A 12,056-nucleotide genomic window follows, 5' to 3' on the forward strand; every position below is an offset into this window, starting at 1 on the left:
AAATTGCCCAGTTTAAGATATTTTTGTTATAGCAGCCAGAATGAACTGAGATATTTGTGTTTCTCATTTAAACTATGCAATTGATTTACATTTGTGCATTTGTGATTTTAGTTGGATATCTTAATTTACATGAAGAATTGAATAATTTAAGACAACTTAAGAATGACCACACTTAGAAGTTTAATGTATTAGGTTTACAAGCCTTTAAGTATTTGGGAAGGTTTATTTGCTGATTAAAATACTTTAAAACAAAACTAAATATATTACATTTATAAGTTAGAATAATAAGGGAATCAACTTATAAATTTGTAAAATGAGTCAAATTATTATTATTATTATTATTATTATTATTATTATTTTATTTTTTGAGACAGGATGTTGCTCTGTGACCAAGGCTGAAGTGCAGTGGTACGATCTCGGCTCACTACAACCTTTACTTCCCTGCTCAAGCGATCCTCCAGCCTCAGCCTCCTGAGTAGCTGGGACCACAGTCATGAGCCACCATGCCCGGCTCATTTTTGTATTTCTTGTAGAGATGGGGTTTCGCCATGTTGCTCAGGCTGGTCTCGAACTCCTGAGCTCGAAGTGATCCACTTGCCTCGGCCTCCCAAAGTGCTAGGATTCCAGGTGTGAGCCACCATGCCTGGCCATGAGTTAAATCTTATTAATAGTCCTCAAGAAGGGTAGTTAAAATTTGCCTAATTTGTAAGCAGAACAGTAAGATTTGTAAGCTGAACTGAACTTAAGGCTGACTTAGGTTTTAAATTTATTTATTTAATAAATTGAATATGAGTTCTTAAAAGCAATATGGCCTATGAATAAATTTTTATGTGCAAAAACCATCTTCAAGGAAATAAATTATAAAGGAGAACTCCTAACTCTTATTGATTGGCAGGTAGTTTGCCTAGGTCACACAACTAGCAAGCAGCAGAGGCAGTATTCAAACCAGAAAGCCTCATGCCCAACACACTGTACCCAACCAGAAAGTAAAACCACCTGCATTACTTTATTTTTTATTGACATAAATTTTCTTTCCCACTAGACTGTAAGCAACGTGGTTGCAGACACTTCCTTTCATCTCTGTATCCCCAGTCCTTAGCACAGAGCTTTTGTGGCACCTAGCAGGAACTCAACGAATATGCATTGAGTGAAGGAGAGAGGAGAACCCGGGGGAAACGGAATCCTGGCGTCCAGGAGGAGAGAGTATTTCAAGTGTCAAATGCCACAGGCAGTTGTATTAGCCAGGGATCTTCAGAGAAACCACACCTTGAATTATATATTGTTTCCTTTTTTCTCTTTTAATAGGAATTGGCTCACATGATCACGGAGGCTGAGAAGTCTCATGATCTGGTGACTGCAAGCTGGAGTACCAGGGAAGCTGGTGGTGTAGGTCCCGGTCTGAGTCAGAAGGCCTGAGAACTGGGAGGCTGGTAGTACAAGTGTCCTGACCCATAACCACAGGCCTGATGTCCAACAGCAAGAGGGAATGGATGTCCTAGCACCATCCTAGCCTGGGGCTTCAGGGAGGCCTTTCCCAAGGTGGTGATGACTGGAGATGGGCAATAGGAGGGTGTTAGGGTGAGGTAGATGACAGAGACTAGGGCAATCCAATCAGTAAGATGGCCTGAGGGAGTAGAGCTGCATTTACAAAAATGAGAAATCCCAAGGGGACTGCTTTAGAAGCAGTCTGTGGTGACTGGAGTCCAAGCTGTGAGACTTGGTGACAGAGTGTGGCCAGGTAGGTTGGCAAGACACAAGCCAATCATGAAGGGCCTTGTCCACAAGGACTTTGACCCCGGACTTTAGCCTTGTGGGGGTGGTACACCCCTGAGGGGTTTAAAGCAAGGCTGTGATGTCACCGGCGTTGGCTTCTAAGTAGCTCGTTCAGGCGCTTCTCATCCTTCTTTCTTTTGCGTCCCCTCATCTTCATATCTTGTGACACATAAACTACATGTGATTAAAGTGGTGACACTAAAAACAGGAACTGGTAGTAGGCTGACATTTACGCATGCATAGTCCGTCATCTGCTGCCATGTGACAAGCAGTTCTGCAGGTGCACTTTATGGCCCATTCTCTACCATGGTTCTTGCTCCTCCTTGGTCTTTTCATAGGTAAGTCCACCCCTCCACTGCCTCCCAGGCTCGTCTATTTGCTGCGTACACTGGTTTACTCTAGGAATGTGCAATTTTCATTGAGGTGCTGTCTCTATGGGAGCCAGGCTCTGTGTGTGCGTGTGTGTGTGTGTATGTGTGCGCACGTGCGCGTGGGTGCGTAAATCTGTGCGCATGTGCTATAACCTCAGGTCACGCAGCTCTAGACGGTGTCCTTGTGACCCTCACATCTCTTTGACTAATGTATCACAAGGAGCCTGAGCATTTCCAGAGAGGCTGAATTGTGGAGGCATCAGATGGAGTATCAGCCACAGTCAGTTCCAAGACGCATGTAGTCTGCATCATGTCATTTCAGTCATGTTTCCAGAGATGTCCAGGTTTTTAAAGACCTGTGGTGATGTAGTGCCTTGGGATTTGTGTTTTGTATCTGGTTCTCTTGCATCTCTTTCCCCTTCCTCCCTCTCCTGCCAGCCGCTGGGAGTCACCCTTCACCCTGAGTTGGGCCTTTCATGTCCCATAAGTGGTTTCAGTGGGGGAGCTCAAGCCTGGCACACTGGTAATTCCTGTCCCTGTGGATTCTCACTGCTCACCTCTAAGAACCTGACAGATGACAGGGGGATGGGCCTGGGACTTGGAGGCTAGGGGAACACAGATCTTGAGATATTCATGATGAGGGGACAGGTTCTGCTCTTCGTCTCCAGAGTTTCAAGCTTTCACTTTTATTCTCCATCGGGGAAAACCAGCACGTTCTGTTCTTTTTTTTTTTTTTTAACTTTTTTTTTTTAAATTATACTTTAAGTTTTAGGGTACATGTGCACAATGTGCAGGTTAATTACATATGTATACATGTGACATGCTGGTGCGCTGCACCCACTAACTCATCATCTAGCATTAGGTATATCTCCCAATGCTATCCCTCCCCCCTCTCCCCACCCCACAACAGTCCCCAGAGTGTGATGTTCCCCTTCCTGTGTCCATGTGTTCTCATTGTTCAATTCCCACCTATGAGTGAGAATATGTGGTGTTTGGTTTTTTCTTCTTGCGATAGTTTACTGAGAATGATGATTTCCAATTTCATCCATGTCCCTACAAAGAACATGAACTCATCATTTTTTATGGCTGCATAGTATTCCATGGTGTATATGTGCCACATTTTCTTAATCCAGTCTATCATTGTTGGACATTTGGGTTGGTTCCAAGTCTTTGCTATTGTGAATAGTGCCGCAATAAACATACGTGTGCATGTGTCTTTATAGCAGCATGATTTATAATCCTTTGGGTATATACCCAGTAATGGGATGGCTGGGTCAAATGGTATTTCTATTTCTAGATCCCTGAGGAATCACCACACTGACTTCCACAATGGTTGAACAAGTTTACAGTCCCACCAACAGTGTAAAAGTGTTCCTGTGTCTGTTCATGTCCTTCACCCACTTTTTGATGGGGTTGTTTGTTTTTTTCTTGTAAATTTGTTTGAGTTCATTGCAGATTCTGGATATTAGTCCTTTGTCAGATGAGTATGTTGCAAAAACTTTCTCCCATTTTTTGGGTTGCCTGTTCACTCTGATGGTAGTTTCTTTCACTGTGCAGAAGCTCTTTAGTTTAATTAGATCCCATTTGTCAATTTTGGCTTTTGTTGCCATTGCTTTTGGTGTTTTAGACATGAAGTCCTTGCCCGTGCCTATGTCCTGAATGGTAATGCCTAGGTTTTCTTCTAGGGTTTTTATGGTTTTAGGTTTAACGTTTAAGTCTTTAATCCATCTTGAATTGATTTTTGTATAAGGTGTAAGGAAGGGATCCAGTTTCAGCTTTCTACATATGGCTAGCCAGTTTTCCCAGCACTATTTATTAAATAGGGAATCCTTTCCCCATTGCTTGTTTTTGTCAGGTTTGTCAAAGATCAGATAGTTGTAGATATGCGGCGTTATTTCTGAGGGCTCTGTTCTGTTTCATTGATCTATATCTCTGTTTTGGTACCAGTACCATGCTGTTTTGGTTACTGTAGCCTTGTAGTATAGTTTGAAGTCAGGTAGCATGATGCCTCCAGCTTTGTTCTTTTGGCTTAGGATTGACTTGGCGATGCGGGCTCTTTTTTGGTTCCATATGAACTTTAAAGTAGTTTTTTCCAATTCTGTGAAGAAAGTCATTGGTAGCTTGATGGGGATGGCATTGAATCTATAAATTACCTTGGACAGTATGGCCATTTTCATGATATTGATTCTTCCTACCCATGAGCATGGAATGTTCTTCCATTTGTTTTTATCCTCTTTTATTTCCTTGAGCAGTGGTTTGTAGTTCTCCTTGAAGAGGTCCTTCATGTCCCTTGTAAGGTGGATTCCTAGGTATTTTATTCTCTTTGAAGCAATTGTGAATGGGAGTTCACTCATGATTTGGCTCTCTGTTTGTCTGTTATTGGTGTATAAGAATGCTTGTGATTTTTATACATTGATTTTGTATCCTGAGACTTTGCTGAAGTTGCTTATCAGCTTAATGAGATTTTGGGCTGAGACAATGGGGTTTTCTAGATATACAATCATGTCGTCTGCAAACAGGGATAATTTGACTTCCTCTTTTCCTAATTGAATACCCTTTATTTCCTTCTCCTGCCTAATTGCCCTGGCCAGAACTTCCAACACTATGTTGAATAGGAGTGGTGAGAGAGGGCATCCCTGTCTTGTGCCAGTTTTCAAAGGGAATGCTTCCAGTTTTTGCCCATTCAGTGTGATATTGGCTGTGGGTTTGTCATAGATAGCTCTTATTATTTTGAGATACATCCCATCAAAACCTAATTTATTGAGAGTTTTTAGCATGAAGAGTTGTTGAATTTTGTCAAAGGCCTTTTCTGCATCTATTGAGATAATCATGTGATTTTTGTCTTTGGTTCTGTTTATATGCTGGATTACATTTATTGATTTGCATATATTGAACCAGCCTTGCATCCCAGGGATGAAGCCCACTTGATCATGGTGGATACGCTTTTTGATGTGCTGCTGGATTTGGTTTGCCAGTATTTTACTGAGGATTTTTACATCAATGTTCATCAAGGATATTGGTCTAAAATTCTCTTTTTTGGTTGTGTCTCTGCCCGGCTTTGGTATCAGGATGATGCTGGCCTCATAAAATGAGTTAGGGAGGATTCCCTCTTTTTCTATTGATTGGAATAGTTTCAGAAGGAATGGTACCAGTTCCTCCTTGTAACTCTGGTAGAATTTGGCTGTGAATCCATCTGGTCCTGGACTCTTTTTGGTTGGTAAGCTATTGATGATTTCCACAATTTCAGCTCCTGTTACTGGTCTATTCAGAGATTCAACTTCTTCCTGGTTTAGTCTTGGGAGAGTGTATGTGTCGAGGAATTTATCAATTTCTTCTAGATTTTCCAGTTTATTTGCATAGAGGTGTTTGTAGTATTCTCTTATGGTAGTTTGTATTTCTGTGGGATCGGTGGTGATATCCCCTGTATCATTTTTTATTGCGTCTATTTGATTCTTCTCTCTTTTTTTCTTTATTAGTCTTGCTAGCGGTCTATCAATTTTGTTGATCTTTTCAAAAAACCAGCTCCTGGATTCATTAATTTTTTGAAGGGTTTTTGTGTCTCTATTTCCTTCAGTTCTGCTCTGATTTTAGTTATTTCTTGCCTTCTGCTAGCTTTTGAATGTGTTTGCTCTTGCTTTTCTAGTTCTTTTAATTGTGATGTTAGGGTGTCAATTTTGGATCTTTCCTGCTTTCTCTTGTGGGCATTTAGTGCTATAAATTTCCCTCTACACACTGCTTTGAATGTGTCCCAGAGATTCTGGTATGTTGTGTCTTTGTTCTCGTTGGTTCCAAAGAACATCTTTATTTCTGCCTTCATTTCGTTGTGTACCCAGTAGTCATTCAGGAGCAGGTTGTTCAGTTTCCATGTAGTTGAGCGGTTTTGAGTGAGTTTCTTAATCCTGAGTTCTAGTTTGATTGCACTGTGGTCTGAGAGATAGTTTGTTATAATATCTGTTCTTTTACATTTGCTGAGGAGAGCTTTACTTCCAACTATGTGGTCAATTTTGGAATAGGTGTGGTGTGGTGCTGAAAAAAATGTAGATTCTGTTGATTTGGGGTGGGGAGTTCTGTAGATGTCTATTAGGTCCACTTGGTGCAGAGCTGAGTTCAATTCCTGGGTATCCTTGTTGACTTTCTGTCTCATTGATCTGTCTAATGTTGACAGTGGGGTGTCAAAGTCTCCCATTATTAATGTGTGGGAGTCTAAGTCTCTTTGTAGGTCACTCAGGACTCGCTTTATGAATCTGGGTGCTCCTGTATTGGGTGCATATATATTTAGGATAGTTAGCTCTTCTTGTTGAATTGATCCCTTTACCATTATGTAATGGCCTTCTTTGTCTCTTTTGATCTTTGTTGGTTTAAAGTCTGTTTTATCGGAGACTAGCATTGCAACTCCTGCCTTTTTTTGTTTTCCATTTGCTTGGTAGATCTTCCTCCATCCTTTTATTTTGAGCCTATGTGTGTCTCTGCGTGTGAGATGGGTTTCCTGAATACAACACACTGATGGGTCTTGACTCTTTATCCAATTTGCCAGTCTGTGTCTTTTAATTGGAGCATTTAGTCCATTTACATTTAAGGTTAATATTGTTATGTGTGAATTTGAACCTGTCATTATGATGTTAGCTGGTTATTTTGCTTGTTAGTTGATGTAGTTTCTTCCTAGTCTTGATGATCTTTACATTTTGGCATGATTTTGCAGCGGCTGGTGCTGGTTGTTCCTTTCAATGTTTAGTGCTTCCTTCAGGAGCTCTTTTAGGGGAGGCCTGGTGGTAACAAAATCTCTCAGCATTTGCTTGTCTGTAAAGGATTTTATTTCTCCTTCACTTATGAAGCTTAGTTTGGCTGGATATGAAATTCTGGGTTGAAAATTCTTTTCTTTAAGAATGTTGAATATTGCCCCCCACTCTCTTCTGGCTTGTAGAGTTTCTGCCAAGAGATCAGCTATTAGTCTGATGGGCTTCCCTTTGTGGGTAACCCGACCTTTCTCTCTGGCTGCCCTTAACATTTTTTCCTTCATTTCAACTTTGGTGAATCTGACAATTATGTGTCTTGGAGTTGCTCTTCTCGAGGAGTATCTTTGTGGCGTTCTCTGTATTTCCTGAATCTGAATGTTGGCCTGCCTTGCTAGATTGGGGAAGTTCTCCTGGATAATATCCTGCAGAGTGTTTTCCAACTTAGTTCCATTCTCCCTGTCACTTTCATTTACACCAATCAGACGTAGATTTGGTCTTTTCACATAGTCCCATATTTCTTGGAGGCTTTGTTCGTTCCCTTCTTGCTTCATTTCATTCATTTCATCTTCCATTGCTGATACCCTTTCTTCCAGTTGATCGCATCAGCTCCTGAGGCTTCTGCATTCTTCACGTAGTTCTTGTGCCTTGGCTTTCAGCTCCATCAGCTCCTTTAAGCACTTTTCTGTATTGGCTATTCTAGTTATACATTCGTCTAAATTTTTTTCAAAGTTTTTAACTTCTATGCCTTTGGTTTGAATTTCCTCCTGTAGCTCGTAGTTTGATCATCTGAGGACTTCTTCTCTCAACTCGTCAAAGTCATTCTCCATCCAGCTTTGTTCCATTGCTGGTGAGGAACTGCGATCCTTTGGAGGAGGAGAGGTGTTCTGCTTTTTAGAGTTTCCAGTTTTTCTGCTCTGTTTTTTCCCCATCTTTGTGGTTTTATCTACTTTTGGTCTTTGATGATGGTGATGTACCGATGGCTTTTTGGTGTGGATGTCCTTTCTGTTTGTTAGTTTTCCTTCTAACAGACAGGACCCTCAGCTGCAGGTCTGTTGGAGTTTGCTAGAGGTCCACTCCAGACCCTGTTTGCCTGGGTATCAGCAGCAGTGTCTGCAGAACAGTGGTTTTTCATGAACCGCGAATGCTGCTGTCTGATCGTTCCTCTGGAAGTTTTGTCTCAGAGGAGTACCCGGCCGTGTGAGGTATCAGTCTGCCCCTACTGGGGGTTGCCTCCCAGTTAGGCTGCTCAGGGGTCAGGGGTCAGGGACCCACTTGAGGAGGCAGTCTGCCTGTTCTCAGATCTCCAGCTGCGTGCTGGGAGAACCACTGCTCTCTTCAAAGCTGTCAGACAGGGACATTTAAGTCTGCGGAGGTTACTGCTGTCTTTTTGTTTGTCTGTGCCCTGCCTCCAGAGGTGGAGCCTACAGAGGCAGGCAGGCCTCCTTGAGCTGTGGTGGGCTCCACCCAGTTGGAGCTTTCTGGCTGCTTCGTTTACCTAAGCAAGCCTGGGCAATGGCGGGTGCCCCTCCCCCAGCCTCGCTGCCGCCTTGCAGTTTGATCTCAGACTGCTGTGCTAGCAATCAGCGAGACTCCGTGGGCGTAGGACCCTCCGAGCCATGTGCAGGATATAATCTCCTGGTGCGCTGTTTTTTAAGCCCATCAGAAAATCGCAGTATTCGGGTGGGAGTGACCTGATTTTCCAGGTGCCGTCTGTCACCCCTTTCTTTGACTAGGAAAGGGAACTCCCTGACCCCTTGCACTTCCCGAGCGAGGCAATGCCTCGCCCTGCTTTGGCTCGTGCACGGTGTGCTGCACCCACTGACCTGTGCCCACTGTCTGGCACTCCCTAGTGAGATGAACCTGGTACCTCAGACGGAAATGCAGAAATCACCCGTCTTCTGTGTCGCTCATGCTGGGAGCTGTAGACTGGAGCTGTTCCTATTCGGCCATCTTGGCTCCTCCTCCACGTTCTGTTCTTAGAGTCACCTGCGTTCAGGGTTGTTTTCACCCCAGCCTTTAGGGATCTCCTTTAATAAACTGATGAATCCCCTAGATGTGTTTAAACCTTGATAGTTCATCAAGAACTTTAACTTAAATCTTTAAAAATGTGATCCCTGGCCAGGTGCACTGGCTCACACATGTAATCCCAGCACTTTGGGAGGCTGAGGCAGGTGGATCACCTGAGGTTGGGAGTTTGAGACCAGCCTGATCAACATGGAGAAACCTCATCTCTACTAAAAAATACAAAATTAGCCGGGCATGGTGGTGGATGCCTGTAATCCCAATTACTCAGGAGGCTGAGGCAGAAGAATTGCTTGAACCCAGGAGGCGGAGGTTGCGGTGAGCTGAGATCGTGCCATTGCACTCCAGCCTGGGCAACAAGAGCAAAATTCCATCTCGAAAAAAAAAAAAAAAAGTGATCCCTATAACAGTCTTGTGATATGGACAAGGCAGGTAGCATTTCACCCATTTTATAGATGATAGACTGAGGCTCAGAGAGATTACGTGGCATATTCCAGTGATCTGCAAAACTGAAAGTCAGCACAGCCCAACTGTGCTGTTGGGTAGGAGCAACAAGGAGTGTATCAGAGAGCCACAGTGTCCCTGACCAAAGACAGAACTGAAACCAAGAAGCTGGATTACTGCAATGTTTCTCACACCTGCGCTTTTCCTCTTCCACTGTGGAGCATGCATATCGGTGTTTTCCTCCCTCCACAGCATCTGGGCCAGGCCCTTGGTAGTCACTGAGCACAGGGGCATCTCTTGGGCCCATGGCAAGAGATTGAGTAAGACAAGTGTGGACTTAAAAATGTTCACAGTTCCTCAGTTCAGTTCTAGAAACATCAGTTAAGTCCTCTTGTGTGCCAGGTCCTATGCTGTGTGTGGCTAGGGAAAAGCGGGTGACTGTGTGACACAGGAAAGAATTTGGCATGGGAAGGCCTGCTGCCGGCAGCTGGTGTAGTAAACAGAGCCTTGATTCTGGGGACAGACACACCTGGGTTTTAACCGGTACTCTGCTGTTCCTAGCTGGTGACTTTGGGCAAGTTCCTTAAGGTCTTTGAGTCTCATGGTCTTCCATCTATAAAGTGGAGATAAAAGAATACCTACCTTACAAGTCTGTTGGGAGGGTTAAGGAAAGTAATGTGCATAATATGCTTGGCAAAGTGTCTGGCTTTTGGGATTTGTGCCCTGCATTTGATCCTTCTCTGTCTCTTTCCCCTCCTCCCTTGAATCTAGAAACAGGATTCACTGGATTCCCCCAACTACACCTAACTATGAGGCTAAACCGCTGGCCTTACTTTACCTTGTTACTCAGATATTAATTCCCTCCCAACTTCTCTCCGTGGGTTGCTCATGGGCTCTAGGGAAAGACACACAGCACAGCTATTTGTATGAGGCAGAATGAAGTAAATGCTTGAAACAAAACAATTCAACAAAAGCACAGGCCAAAGGAAACTAAGGGGAAGGCGTGGCTGTACCAGAAGTATAGAGCTCAGATAAGGCTGTAACAAGGAAGCAGAATGGAAACCGGTCTAGCGAGTTACCACACTAGAGGGTACAAGCCGGGGGCAAAGCTGCTTGTTCCAGGTGGAATACCTCCAGCTTAGGTTTCAGGCCTGGGCTGTATTTGGGGAGAGGAATATCTATCTGGTGTCAGCAACACCCTGTGTGGGATGCTTCCTGCTGCCCACTCCAGGCAGAGCCAGAATAGTTAGTTCCATGGAAGAACATAACATTGGGCCAGCCAGCTGAGTCTGGTGAGTGCACCGGGACACTGCATGTCCCCTGGCTTGGTGCACACACCCTCACAAGACAGCAAACACCCTCCCACTCCTCGTGACCACAGCTATTGTCACAGGACCCCTCAGTTCAGCTTGGCAAGGACCCTCATCACCCAGTCTAAGAAGCAGTTATGTAGCCAGTGCTTCCAGATTCCAATTTGAAATCAAACCCTAGACCCCATGCTGCCTTTTCTCTCTGTACACAGTTAGCAAAAGAAAAAGTTAAAATAAAAGAAACATTTATGTTTTGTTTTGACAGCAAGCTGCTCTGCAGTGCTAGATAGGTTAATCTAGAATTTGAACCATATACAAATAACTGAACCAAAAGCAAAATTTAGGTGGGAAACTTTGAGCTTCTCTTTCTTTTTTCTTACTCTCAGTTGATCAGCTCATTTCCTAGTTCATTCACAGAGAGGATTGGCAAATATCACCCATTACACACAAAGCTTCCAATCAAGTATTTAATGACTTATTTGGAAATATAAGAGGGCAGACAGGATCACAAGATATTTGGGGAAGGCCTCTAACATGAAAGACAATCTCCAAACCAAATGAATCAGGGGGAAAAAAGAAACTTGGAAGAAAAGAGATAATACAGGGAGCAGGAGAAAATTAAATAAAATCCCTCAAACAATATTCTTAGAGACATATAAAAAGATTTTCACTTAAAAACAGAAACAGGGTGCCAGCCTAAGAAAAACTGAAAAGTCCGAGAGTAAGAAAGAGCCCTAGTAACAATAAATACATAAATAAAAAGCAGAAAACTTCTAAAATTCAATGGAAGTGTTGGAAAATCAAATGGAGAAACTCTCTCAGAAAGTAGAACTAAAGACAAACAGATGAAAATAAAAGAGAAAAGATAAGGCCATTAAAGAATCAGCCCAGGAACTCCAACCCCTGGATAACACAGTTCCAGAAAGGGACATGTCTTAGTCTATTTTGTGCTGCTATGACAGAATCCCACAGATCGGATAATTTATAAACAGTAGAATTTTATTTGTCTCATGGTTCTGGAGACTGGGAAGTCCAAGATCAAGGGGCTGCATCTGGTGAGGACCTTTTTGCTGCATCATAACATGGTGGAAGGCATAACATGATCAGAAAGTGAGTGTGTGTGTGTGTGTGTGTGTGTGTGTTTGTGTGTGTGAGAGAGAGAGAGGGGAGGGGGCTGGACCCATCCTTCGATTAGGAACTCACTCCCCCAATAACTAACCCACTCCCAAGATAATCGCATTAACCTATTCATGAGGGCTCTTAAAATTCCCACCTCTCAACTCTGTTGTACTGGGGATTAATAGAGGCAGCAGGACCAGAGCACCCAGTGAAAGATGTTATCAACTATAGGAAAAACAAAGAATTGTTAGGAAGGAAATTGAATCATTGTACTCTACATGGCT

This window comes from Pan troglodytes, chromosome 1, assembly GCF_028858775.2.
Source record: "Pan troglodytes isolate AG18354 chromosome 1, NHGRI_mPanTro3-v2.0_pri, whole genome shotgun sequence".
NCBI classification, from domain to species: Eukaryota; Metazoa; Chordata; class Mammalia; order Primates; family Hominidae; genus Pan; species Pan troglodytes.